Below are 11639 nucleotides of genomic sequence, written 5' to 3'. Positions count from 1 at the left end.
GTCAAATCACTAGCCAATTTGGCGGGTTACTTTTCGTAAATTATGTTTACTAATTAATTTCTTGAGGAAGTTCATGTAAGCCAAATCTGCACAGATTTAGTGTAAATACTGAACTCGAGACTCATCATAATATATTAAATAAGCCTAATTGCGCATCATCTGGGCATATCTAGCTTACTTGAACATACCCAGCGATGTAGCTACTGGCCATCGGGAGCACCGGGACATTCCCGGTGGGCCGATCGCCGAAGCGAGGGAGACCTTATATTAGGCGCTGTTTTTAAATTACAGCCCACGCGAAACTGCAAAAAGCAAGTACTCCAAAAGTGTGAAGCGGCGCTACCCGGTGCATCCGCCAGACGCGCGTTAAAGCAGAGCGGGATCAGTCTCTTTCTGGTGGCGGTCCTCTTGTCACGAGTGTTGTGTGAAGCGTGGAGGAGTGGAGTGTGTTTGCTGTGTGAGTGTGGGTGCACAGGTATAAGGGGAGGTGACTTGCTGTGGAGGTTGTATTATGCCAACTTGGCCGTATTCCCTGCTGGTAAGCCTCGGCTCTTGCACCAGGACACTTATGTGTTGACGACCCTGGTTATCTTTTCTTACTGTATCTCAATAAGTTTGTTTTGTCTTGTCTTGAGGGGGCATTTTTGGTCTTTGTATTTTCAACTATCTTTAATAAAATGTGTACCTTTTTTATATCTACGTCTCCTGCCTACTGCTAGTGAACTAACCTGTGTGCTTTCAGAAAGTACTTTATTTGGTATTGGTCCCTGGGCCATACCCAGGGTGGCGCAGTCGCTTGGTATTAATTAGAACTCGTTCCCTCCCCCTGCCACATTCTGGCGTAGTCGGCAGGATGTATTATTTTCAACGTGTTTATTGCTAAGTTTAGTGTGGCAAAATAGAAGTACAGCCGTAATTCGCGAGTAGTGTATCTGGTTGCCATGACAACCTCACGGCGCTTCCTGCTGCTGCTCTATGTAATCAGAGTGTGGATTTGTAGATTTTCTATAGCAAAAATCAAATGTGGTGGTAAGTGCTGGGTTAATAATGGAGGACGAACTTGGGGAACTTGGAGAACTTGTGGCTCAGTTGAAGGTGGACAATGAGAGGCTGCGCAGAGAGCGTGCCCTTGCGTTGCCCGCTCCTTTTGCGGCAGGTCCTGATGTGCCCGAATCAGCTCCTGTTACACCTCAGCTAGTCAATGCAGGTGCTAGCCAGCCTGAAAGATTCGTGTTTGTGCCTAGGGACCGTAAATGTCCCAAGTTTAACGGCAAGTCAGGAATTGGCCTTACCGAATGGATTGAGGAGGCACGGGCCTGTATTCGGGCAGATCTCTGGGGGCCCCAAAAGTGCGTGGGCCCTTAGAATCGTCCTAACTTTCCCCACCTTAGCGGCGCCCCTGGTGGGAGGATTTGATACTGTTTTCACTCTATAGTTCCAATTATACACTTTGTGTATAGACAGACAGATATTTTTTTACATAGCTATGAGAAGCGTTAAACATGTATGTGCATGCGGTTGCCGTGCTGTATTAAAGCTTTAATCAGGATAAAACCGTATATTAGAAGTTAACATAAGCAGTAGCATTTACAAATAACAGCGTATCTAAAAGTATGAGACAACAACAAGAAGCAACCCCTGTTACACCTCAGTTAGTCAATGCGGGTGCTAGCCAGCCTGAAAGATTTGTGTTTGTGCCTAGGGACCGTAAATGTCCCAAGTTTAACGGCAAGTCAGGAATTGGCCTTACCGAATGGATTGAGGAGGCACGGGCCTGTATTCGGGCTCGTCACTTGTCAGTATCTGACCAGGCTTTCTTTCTAATTGACCATTTAGAGGGGGAAGCATGAGAGGAGATCAGGTATCGTTCGGAAGAGGAACAGGGGGATTCGGAAAAGATTTTCCTTGCATTACGTTAGGTTTTTGGTTGCTCTCAGTCCCACGTAGCCCTGCAGGAAGCCTTTTTCTCCAGGAGGCAGTTGAAGGGGAAGAGTTTATTGGAGTTCTCCTTTGCTCTAATGGGCCTCATGGAGAAAGTTAAACGGCAGTTTCCTGGGGCTGTGGCAGTAGCATTTACAAATAACAGCGTATCTAAAAGTATGAGACAACAACAAACAAAAAACATACCATTAAGAGCCATGTGCTTGCACAGGCTCTGCGCAGTCCTCTTCACTAATATCCTCAGGGTCTCATTCGGGCTCAAATTGATTAGCGATATTAACGACGCCATTGTTTACAATACAACCAGAGCACATTCTGAGGTGAGGGGCATGATGATTAGAAGTGCACTGACAGTTTAGCGAATCACAACACACTGGGCCAGCTACAGAGCGGTGTGTGTGTGTGTGTGTGTATATATAAATGTACAGTATATAAACTGTCTTTCTCTTTATTTACTCCTTCCCTTTCTAGCTTGTACTTATTTGAACAATACATAAAACTTGGTATTACAAGCACTTCCTGTGTCTGTTTGCCTGTTCAAGAAGAATCACTTTATGTATTCCCCAATTGTACGTGGTTAGCTTGCCTCCAGGGGTGACCGAGGTAAAGGAGGTGTTTGCTACGGTGGGGTCGCAAGGTTGTACGGTAGAGCCTACTGTACAGGAACAGATGGAGTCTATTGATTTATCTGCTCTCAGTTTGGAAGAACAAGGTCAGGTTAGGGCTTTGTTACAAAAATATCAGTCTGTGTTTTCTGCTTATGACAATGATCTGGGGTGTACCAACCTGATTTCTCATACCATTCCCCTTGTAGATGATGTCCTGGTCCGGCAGCGATATAGGCGCCTGCCCCCATCAGACTATGATGTGGTGAAGACTCATATTAACCAGCTGCTTGAGGCCCAGATTATCCGGGAGAGTTGCAGTCCTTATGCCTCTCCCATTGTCTTAGTTAAAAAGAAGGACGGCAGTCTCCGCATGTGCGTAGACTACCGTCAGTTGAATTCAAAAACAAGGAAGGATGCGTTCCCGCTGCCTCGCATCGAGGAAACCTTGGATGCCTTGACAGGGGCCCGCTGGTTCTCCACTATGGATTTGGCCAGTGGGTACAACCAAGTTCCAGTCACTGAGGGGGATAAGGCCAAGACTGCATTCTGTACCCCATTTGGGTTATTTGAATGGAATAGAATGCCCTTTGGGCTTTGTAATGCCCCCAGCACTTTCCAACGTTTGATGGAAAGATTGTTTGGTGACCAGCGGCATCAGTCGTTACTTTTATATCTGGATGACATTGTGGTATTTTCCTCCTCAGTGACTCAACATCTGGAATGGTTGGAGGTGGTTTTGAGTCGACTGCAGCGCGAGGGCCTCAAGGCGAAGTTGGGGAAATGTGAGTTTTTCAAAGAGCAGGTAACATACTTGGGTCATGTGGTTTCTTCCCAGGGGGTGGCCACGGATCCAGGTAAAGTCGAGGCGGTAGCAAAATGGAGCCGTCCAGGAAATGTTACAGAGCTCCGTTCCTTTTTGGGCTTTGCCAGTTACTACCGCCGCTTTGTGGCGGGGTTTGCCAAATTGGCAGCCCCTCTGCATAGGCTGGTGGCAGAGTTGGTTGGGGGCAGGCATAAGAAACCGTCAGGGCGGAATTTTTCCAGTGCATGGACTGAGCATTGCCAAAAGTTTTGACACTTTAAAACAGAAGCTCACGACTGCGCCCATCCTTGCATATGCCGATTTCTCATTGCCGTTCATTCTTGAAGTCGATGCGAGTAACAAGGGGCTGGGGGCAGTGCTTTCTCAGGAGCAGGAGGGGAAGGTCCGACCCGTGGCCTACGCCAGCCGTAGTTTGAGGCCCACTGAGCGCAACATGGTAAATTATAGCTCCATGAAATTGGAGTTTCTTGCGCTCAAGTGGGCAATGACCGAAAAGTTCAGGGAGTATTTGTTGGGGCACAAATGTGTTGTTTATACTGACAATAATCCGTTGAGTCATTTGGCGTCAGCAAAGCTGGGGGCCACCGAGCAGCGTTGGGCTGCCCAGCTTGCTGCCTTTGACTTTGAAGTTCGGTATAGACCTGGGAAGAGTAACGGTAATGCTGATGCTCTTTCGAAAAAAACACACACACACACACACACACACATATATATATATATATATATATATATATATATATATATATAATTTCCTTTTTAACATATAGTTTACTATTAATTCTTGAGAACATTTGATGCATTCCACTCTGTGACAATTTCAAAAATCTAACAATCGTAACAAATGTAGCTGTCATGCTGAGATTTTTGGGTGAGCACAACACTGTACTGAATGAGGGTTCTAAGCAGTGATTCTAGTGACTCTACAGTGACTTGATGCTGATCAGTCAGTATATGCAGCATATTGCTCTGCCCAGCAGCTCTGCCCCTGCTGCTGCCATGTGCAGTGTCACTAGACAAGACACCACAACTCGAGAAAATTGTTTTTGGGTTTTAATTCTTTCTTTCTGTAGCTGCTGATTCTAACTGGCTTCAGCGTCATTCCCATACAGCCTGACTGCGACTGTGCTGTGCGGCATACCTTGTCCCTAACACTAACCCTGACAAAAAGGACCTTATCAATTACAATATACATGTACGATTTATTCCACTACTCCTTTTTATCATTGGTTGAATTGACCTTATATTAAAAATTGTGACTTACAAGATCTTCCTAACTGAATGTGAGAATCAATAAAGAATAAATCTGTTGATGTAAGACATTTGTGCATGTTTTTCTTTTTTGTAAATAATGCAGGAAAAAATCTAGACTCTTTCTTAAAGAAAAAAAAAACTGATAAAATGTACAATATCCATCTGTCAAGACTAATGTCATGAACACTGATGTTAACCGTGTGGAGCCAGGAAATCAAAACAGAATATCATAAGCAAAGGATCATTTACTCTGCCATTAGCAAAATTAAAATGTTAGACCTGTGCATCTATTGTTTCCAGATGACTTTAACATGTGTCAGGCTTTAGGGCACAATATTTAATAAGCAGTTGTTGTATGTTGTAAGTAATTTTACAATAATTATAAATGAAGCTTTTTTACGATAAACATATGTGAAACATATGTACTGTTCTGTAACAAACTAAATGATTAATAGTCAAAATCTAATTCTTGGTAATTAATATACATTGCAGTTGGCTTTGATTAAACTGGACTTAACATCCTATCCAAGGTGTAAATGTGAAATGACAATGGGATCAAATGTGTTTCGCATAACCTTTAGATAGCATGTTTTAGGTCATGTGAATATACGCACATGTACTGCACATGCAGCATAATTATATCTCACCTGCTGAAAATTTTTGTTAAGGTCTATTCATGATAAAAATAAAATCAGTTAAATGCAAATTCATAAATCTATTTATGTATGAATTTCTTGTTTTTCTATTTTAATTAATTATTTTATTTTAATTGATTAATTTCTTAATAAAATTTACTAAGATACTGCAAAGGTTAACATTTACTTGTTATTTTAACAATTTTGTTAACATTTAAAAAAAAAATTATTTGTAACAATTTCAGATATTTCTAATTGTAGTGTAATTTAAATATTCTAATTGCACATATAATCTAAAGCTAATAAGATTTTCGCATTATAAAAAGCACAAAAAACAGTTGCATGAAGCACAAATACTGATTGCATATGATTTAAACATAAGCTATAATAGGTATCAATAACATGAACAACTTTGTTTAGCAGTGAAATCATTGACAAAGACAACTCATGAGTAAAATAAAATTTCACAAACAACAACAACAACAAAATTGCCACAAACAGAGTAAACATCTTTTTAAGTGGACATACTGGAAATTTAAACTGGATTTAGAAATACTACAACCAATCTATTAACTTCTTGTGAGAAAAATTACCAGGAAAAATGTTCTGTTTTTCGACTAAATTGTGAAACAGTCAGGGACAAGTACAGACGCAAAACCTGGGTGAGAAGATGGACAGCTGATCAAAACTTCTTTCAGGGTTGGAAACCTGCTGTGTAGGTCACAAAGCCTAAAATATACATATTCAACAGCATAGCTGCTGGATCTCCCTGGTTGTATCAAACATTGACACACAGTTTCATCTACACTGTTTAAAAATGTAATTTTGTGCTCTAATTTGTTCCCTATAATATTAATATTATTGTATCGCAGATGGATTTTCACTGTTATTGAGGTTTTGGCTTTATATGTGAAAATTAAGTCTAAAAAATATATATATCTTGATATTATATATTTTCTATACACTGGGTGCCAATGCAACCCTAACATACAGTTTTCTCTTCCTGGAAACATAATGATAGCGTATTCTTTATTAGACTTCAGACAGGTCTTTTGGAGCTGATTGGTCAATGGCGGAGCACTTGGGCGTGGATACATAGGCTGACAGTTCCATAAATACTGCGAGTGAGGAGCTAGACCTTAATGGAACAGGTTCAATCAGCAGTCATGAGGTCTTTGGTGTTCCTGGTGCTCCTTGGAGCCGCCTGTGAGTTATAGACTCCATTCACTGATTCACTGCAGTTATGACTTTCACTCATTTTGCAGATAATTATAGTCAATATACTGACGATACTAGATCTTTCCCAGCTTGGAGGAGCGCCGTTCTTTTTCTAAGAGCAGCCTGACCTTACTTCGCCAGTGGGACCGTCTGGTGGAACGTGAAGGTGTGTTGTACCGCCGAATTTTCCGCCTTGATGGTAGGGAGGAAACCTTTCAAGTGCTTTTACCCTCGGAGTTAAGATTAGATGTTTTAAGGTGGTTGCACCAGGAGCACGGACACCAGGGCATAGAGCGTACGACTGAGTTAGTTCGCCAACTGTGGATATGAGTGCACACCCTATTCCCAGCCCTGGCAGGTGTCTCTGAACTCTGGCTACCACTTCTGCGGTGGCTCTCTGGTCAGCGAGTACTGGGTTGTGTCTGCTGCCCACTGCTACATGTCATAAGTGATGTATTCATAAAGTAGTTCATGTATCAGTCCATAGGTTTCCTCAGTTCTGAATAATATTAGACTTTGTCTTTCAGACGTGTGGAGGTCCGTTTGGGAACTTTGCCTCCCTCAAGTAAGCGGGATTGGGCTTCATGTCTTCCTCGGGTATTGTTTAGTTACAATACCACCCCCCATCAATCGACCGGTGAGTCACCATTTTATTTGATGTTTGGCCAAGAGCCTCGTCTACCGGTTGACTTTTTGTTAGGTAGAGTGGAGGAGACTGCTGCAGGTAATGTACATGAGTGGGTCATAGAGCATCAAACCCGATTGCAGGTGGCTTTTGAAGGGGCACGGGAGCACTTGAGAGTTGCTGCGGAGCGCCGAAAAGCGCAGCATGATCCACATGTTCGAAATACACCACTGGGGGAGGGTCAACTGGTCTATCTCCGCGATTATGGTGTGAGAGGTCGGTCGTTCGCTCATGGGCTGCCCTATCCGCAGCCAGTGGGAGGGTATATAGGCTGTTTGGCTTGACTGAATGGGGTCTCGATTTCGTTTGTTGCTTTGTGTCATCTTTAGTTGACAGTCAGCGCAACACGCCAACGAGGTTCGGTGGCTGGCATTTCGAGGGATGTTGCCCTTCAGCAGGTAAGCGTTAAACCTTGACGGTTGCATTTTGTGCAATGGTGAGCTGCAGGGTATTGTGTCCTGGGGTTATGGCTGTGCTGAGAAGGATCATCCTGGTGTCTATGGCAAGGTAATATAGCTGTTGTTGTTTAATAATTGTTGCAAAGCAATATGTTTAGTTTAATATGAAGCACTTATATGATTTTTATGAATTCTCTTTTCTTCAAGGTCTGCATGTTCAGCCAATGGATCGCCGACACCATGAGTAACAACTAAAGCTGATACAAAATCACATACAGCCTCCAAATCTGCAATCCATCAGTTTTTCTTTGTTTTGGAGATTAAAAACCTGTGAAAATAAAAGCATTTAAAATATTCTGCTTTTTGCAAGTGCTTCATTCATATTTGTCAAGTAACACTGAATATATTGTTTTAAGCACTTTAACAGACCGACATTTAAATGTATGATGCTCTTAGCAAAAATTACTTGACAAAGCAACTCACAACAAAGTTTTCAATATTTCTAGAAATTAATACTGACAAGCAGTTTATGAAGAAACACAGTTATCCTATCAAAGAGAAACAAGCATTTAGGAATGTCCAACAAAAGAAATGTTGAAGGAGATGTCTATACTATTTCATGCATTCTGACTTATTTACACTGCTAAAAAGTTGGATTCTTATGCTAAACATTACCAAAGTTTAAAAAAAAGAGTTGGACGTTTGACGGAGTATTTCTGTGCCAAAGAAACTCCTTCAGGGTTTGTATAAGTTTCGGAAAGATTTTTTTTGAGTATAGCCCTGTATGACGTCATAAAGGGCGGAATTCCTTTTATGTGCAGATCTCTCTAGAAAGAGGCTTGCACACATAAACCAAAACGAGAGCAAGAGCACACCCATCGACGTGTTTCATTCAGATTACGGAAGACGTCGGCAGCGCTGCACAGGGCTTGCTCAAGAAGGACTTTACGTTTTGTTGTTGACCACAAAATCAACAGTCACCAAATAAATGTGTTTTGGTCATGAGGGAAAGATAACCTTGTTCAGCTTCCCAAAGAACAAAAGCTACGCGAAAGCTGTGCACGCTCATGACTCCTTAGCTCCGCCCATGGACGCCTCGAGGACCTCAACTGTTTTCGCAGAGAAGTGGTACAGCTGTATCTTTCTTTTATAAGTCTGATAAAACTAAAAACTCTTCAGGGATATGAAGGATGCAATACTATTCTATAGGTACTCAAGATTAATATGAGAGAAACTGTGTGTTATGTCTCCTTTAAAGACAAGCATACGGTATATTGTTATTGATATTTGTTAGCAATGCTGGGTAGATTACTTACAAATTGTAGTAGCTACTAATTCCAAATTAAATGACAAAAATTTTAGTTAGTAACGAAATCCATTACACATTTTAGGTAATATAATCAGACTACATTTTGATTACATTTTGGATTACTTATGACGTAACTTGTTTATCACATTGATTTAAAAGGATAATCTTGTACCACACTGTTAGAAAAATACAAAGAGAAAGAAGTTTGTAACGCCCCTGTGGACTGTTTATTGTGGTTTCTTCCCTTCCTGTCTGTTTCAGCTTTGGTTGTCGGTTATTGTGAATATTACCCTGAGTGTGTGTCTCATCTTCCTGAATCTGCCTTGTTGTGTCTACATTAAATATAATTATTTGAATCCTTGTCGTCCTCGTCATCCTGCCTGCCTCCACACACCGTGACAGACTAACCGACCCAAAAGTAACGTATAGCGGCGTCTTTCCCCTCGCTTGTTTTTCCGTTTTTTTGTCAGTTTTTATTTTTCGTGTTATGGATTACCCCGACTTCCACATCCTCCTGCTGGAGCAGGGGGAACGCTCTCTTGAGGACCACACAAATTACTTTCTGTCTCTGGCTCACCTCACGCACTACCTGGACAACTGCCTCTGTACATTCTATCAAGAGGAGGAGAGACCTCGGAATCCTCAGTTTAGCCCAGGAAGGGCTCCCGATCCCCTGTCGAGCCTCGGAAGGGCTCCCGATCCCCTGTCGAGCCTCGGAAGGGCTCCCGATCCCCTGTCGAGCCCGGGAAGGGCTCCCGATCCCCTGTCGAACCCGGGAAGGGCTCCGGATCCCCAATTCAGCCCGGGAAGGGCTCCTGATTCATCTTCCTGAATCTGCCTTGTTGTGTCTACATTAAATATCATTATTTGAATCCTTGTCGTCCTCGTCATCCTGCCTGCCTCCACACACCGTGACCGTGACAAAGTTGTTATTAACAACATGGAGTGCACTGAACATTATTTCAAGGTTTCTCAAAATGGGGTTTATGAAGGAACTGCAGGGGTTAGTGAGTTTAACGAAAAGCTAATAATTAAATTATAGAAATGTGAAATTAACATAAATAATTTTAAAATACCAACAATCAAAATAAAACATTTACTTGAAAAAAGAAATATTTAATTTGTTTACAGTGTCATGTGACCATTAACTAAGGTCAGAGAACTGTGACAAAAGTTACTTATTTACTTATTATCTTAAAATATCAGCAGGTGCTTCAGGGAAATAGATAAGGTCAAAGAAGTTCAGCTGACAAAAAAAAAAGGAAATCCCTACATTACATGTAAACAACAAATGTGAATTTGTGCATTTTAATGTTTGAAAGACAAATGACTTCGAAAGACACAGTAATACATGGTTGCATAAAGCACTGAGCGATAATTCAAATAAAAACGAAGGTGTTTACCAGTAGTTGATGCAGTTCAAATTTTGAGAAAACTACTTAAATTTGAAATGATTTCTGTAAATCCAATGCTGTGTGTCCTTTTAATTTTCTGTGTAATCATAGTCACCTGAGTAGTAACTTGTCTTTGTGTGAATGTATATAAGTGGTAGGCTATTTTAGAAAGGAAATTTGAAAAGATGAAAAAGAATAATTAAAGAGAATCAATAAATTATGAATAATGTATTACTATTGTATGAATAAGTAATTCATGAAAAGTAATCATGTAATCAACGAATAGTAACTGTAGTCTGATAACAGTAAAAACACGGAAATATTAAAAACTCCATCAATGATTGGGAAAGAGTTAAAAAAAGAGAAAGTTAAGAGAAGCTATGAGAAGCTCTGCTAAATGAATAAATGTAAATGTAAAAACAAAATGATTTCATTATGCACATGACTTATAGGATTATATTTAAAGCAGCCAATTTCAGATGGAGATTATATAGATATAGAGATTATATAGATTATATAGAGATTATATAGATATAGAGATTATATAAATCATTTGAAAAACTGGTGCTGGCCCACCTGAAGGACATGGACCCTTGCTGGATCCTGTTCAGTTTGCCTACAGAGCAAACAGGTCTGTGGACGATGCAATCAATATGGGACTGCATTATGTTCTGCAACATCTAGACAGACCAGGGATTTATGTGAGGATATTGTTTGTGGACTTCAGCTCGGCTTTTAACACTATCATCCCAAACCTCCTCCTGCCCAAATTAACTCAGCTCTCCGTGCCCACCTCCGTCTGTCAGTGGATCACCAGCTTCCTGACAGACAGGCAGCAGCTAGTAAAGCTGGGAAAATTCTCATCCAGCACCGGCACCATCAGCACTGGCGCCCCTCAGGGATGTGTTCTCTCCCCACTGCTTTTCTCCCTCTACACAAACGACTGCACTTCAAAGGACCCCTCTGTCAAGCTCCTAAAGTTTGCAAATGACACCATACTTATCGGCCTCATTCAGGACGGTGACGAGTCTGCTTACAGACAGGAGGTTAAAGAGCTGGCTGTCTGGTGCAGTCTTAACAACCTGGAGCGGAACAAACTCAAAAGAGTGGAGATTATCGTGGGCTTCAGGAGAAACCCCCCTGCACTCCCCCCCCAAATCTGACCTCAGAAGACTTCAGAGGGTAGTCCGGACTGCTGAGCGAATCATTGGTACAACCCTCCCTTCTCTCCAAGAACTGTACTTATCCAGAGTGAGCAAAAGGGCTGTCAAAATCGCTCTGGACCCCTCACATCCAGCACACTCCCTCTTTGAACTGTTGCCGTCTGGTCGGCGCTACAGAGCACTGCGCACCAGAACGGCCAGACACAGGAACAGT

General features: G+C 41.7%; 2 long non-coding RNA genes across 2 annotated transcripts; both read left to right on the top strand.

The window, feature by feature from the left end:
• Window positions 1–1327: 1327 nt before the first annotated feature.
• Window positions 1328–7998, top strand: LOC107699488 (uncharacterized). Its single transcript, XR_001635464.1, has 3 exons — window positions 1328–1402; window positions 4220–4221; window positions 7987–7998. It is a non-coding gene; the product is annotated as an uncharacterized LOC107699488 (long non-coding RNA).
• LOC107699487 (uncharacterized) lies at window positions 7589–7911 on the top strand. The gene is made up of 2 exons (XR_001635463.1): window positions 7589–7668; window positions 7767–7911. It is a non-coding gene; the product is annotated as an uncharacterized LOC107699487 (long non-coding RNA).
• Window positions 7999–11639: the final 3641 nt, after the last annotated feature.

Source organism: Sinocyclocheilus anshuiensis, unplaced genomic scaffold (genome assembly GCF_001515605.1).
Source record: "Sinocyclocheilus anshuiensis isolate Anshui unplaced genomic scaffold, SAMN03320099.WGS_v1.1 scaffold670, whole genome shotgun sequence".
In the NCBI taxonomy this organism is placed as follows: domain Eukaryota; kingdom Metazoa; phylum Chordata; class Actinopteri; order Cypriniformes; family Cyprinidae; genus Sinocyclocheilus; species Sinocyclocheilus anshuiensis.
Note: the sequence above shows the minus strand (reverse complement) of the source record. Positions and strands in the feature narration are given on the sequence as shown.